At 34.8% G+C, this 1993-nt stretch overlaps 1 pseudogene; it reads right to left on the bottom strand.

Annotated features, from left to right (window-relative positions):
• Positions 1-1223: 1223 nt before the first annotated feature.
• LOC102872706 overlaps positions 1224-1993 on the bottom strand; it is a 27807-nt pseudogene continuing 27037 nt past the window's right edge.

The following is a 1993-nucleotide window of genomic DNA, read 5'->3' as shown; positions in this document are numbered from 1 at the left end:
AACAACAACAACAACAACATTCATTATTAATTTTTTTAAATTTTTTTGTTAATATACACAGCAAAACATAATCTAACCCAACAGTTTCTAGATGTACAATTCTGTGATATTGATAGCATTTTTTTTTTAACGGTACCCTTATTCACAGTTTCCCTTTCTGGCCTGTGTTTTCCTCATGAACATGGACTCACTGTCTCCTAAGAGTCCTGTCTAATCTTTTGAGTTGTTACTGTCACTTTGATTCCATAAAAATATCTCTTTAAAAAGTATAGTATTTAAGGTAGTTGGGTGTTTTTTTTTTTTTAACTAGTTGACTATTATTTGGTTTTAACACAAATCATTAATTTCTTCCAACTGCTAGTTGGAAGGTTTATGGTTTGAATCTACACACAGGTATTTCAGGTTACAGTGTTGCAGATCTGCTTTCAAAACCCCTAGAATGCAGTTTGACACTGCATTCAGATGATCATCATGAGTTAGAATTATGTCGATGGCAGCCAAGATCAAGAATATGTTTAAGTTTCTAAATTTAGTGAAATTTAATATCGTACAATTTTCAGATAATATTTAATGTGTAGAAAATAAGCTCAAAGGCTATGCTTTATTGCTTTGTAGGTAGTTACCTAATTTTAGTTATAGCTTAGTTATGTCATTGTTCCAAACATCTACAAAATTGAAATCCTCAAAAATACTCTTTGAACCAGTTATTATCTTATTGGTTCCTTCATTACCTTGTAAGTTGATTGAAGTCTTTGACATATGCTATTTTATATTTTTAAGAGACTCATGTTTTTAACTTTTTAAAAATGATGATTATTTTTTTGTGCATGCACTGTTAGATTGGATCTGACTGGTAAAGGAGGAGATTGTCCTTCCTTCTCCAGCAAAGCATCTGGTGGATTCAAACCTCTTAACACTGGGATTGCAGTGCAGCTTCTTGCCACTAGGACACCAGAGCACGCCTCATGTTTTTAACTTTTAAAAAATTGTTCTTGACAAGGGTTTCAGATGACTCTAGTAGAAACCCAAGGGACGATAGAATTGGATAAAACTAGCATCAGTAGATGAATTATGTCATATGAGGACTGCTTGCATTTGCTTTTCTAAACCAGATGCTCATAGGTTCCTTTTCTGGCTGCCACTGATGACTGTAGATTCATCTGATTTCACTTTTATGGCTTCAAGATATTTTGAAGCCCCGCCTTTCATTACTAGTGTTAGTTCTAGCAGTTAATTCCGGTCTCAACATCCAATAGCTGCGGGACTCCTTCTGGCTTCTCTGTTCTTCCCAGATCTTCAGCTTCTTCCTGAGTAATTTCATTTGCAATTTCTTTTACTCTTCCTTTATTGCGCATGAGACTTCTGTACTTAGAATTTCTAGGGGCTGAATTTTTCAAATCATCTAGACTCTCTTTTGAAACTCCTTTTTCCTGCTCTCTGTAAGGCACAACATCTACATGGAGAAGAAACTGTGGGGCAGAATTTTCACAAGAGCAATCTTGTTAGGTTGATAGGTAGAGCTGATGTCAGGCTGAGTTGAATCTTTTCTTCTCTTTGAGGGAGAGTGAGCCTATGTGCTCAATTATTCAAGGTTTCACTTGAAATCTACTTCTGTCATCAGTTTCTCAGGCAGTTCAATCTCTTGCTCACTTCACCAGCAATTTGGGCTGTTCTGCTTATTCCTCCTACATGTATCCGTTCCTATAGTTCAAACCAGAATCTTCTGTGAGGTAGATTCATTCTGATGCCACTTCCACTTCTCTCACTCCTCAGATATTGTTGCTTTTTTTTTTTCTTCTTCAGAGTTTATCTTTATTTCACCTTTTCCATGTTCCTTAGATGGGAGGGGAACTTGACAATAAGAAAATCCTTTCTATTATAAATTGAAGAAAGAGAATTTTAATTTCCCCCCTACTAGTTTATTTACAAATTTTCTACTAGTTTATTTACAAAATTCGAATACATTGTTTTCAAGAACAAATTCTTTCAATTT

This window comes from Elephantulus edwardii, unplaced genomic scaffold (genome assembly GCF_000299155.1).
Source record: "Elephantulus edwardii isolate Elephantulus edwardi_28Jun2011 unplaced genomic scaffold, EleEdw1.0 scaffold00074, whole genome shotgun sequence".
NCBI lineage: Eukaryota > Metazoa > Chordata > Mammalia > Macroscelidea > Macroscelididae > Elephantulus > Elephantulus edwardii.
Note: the sequence above shows the minus strand (reverse complement) of the source record. Positions and strands in the feature narration are given on the sequence as shown.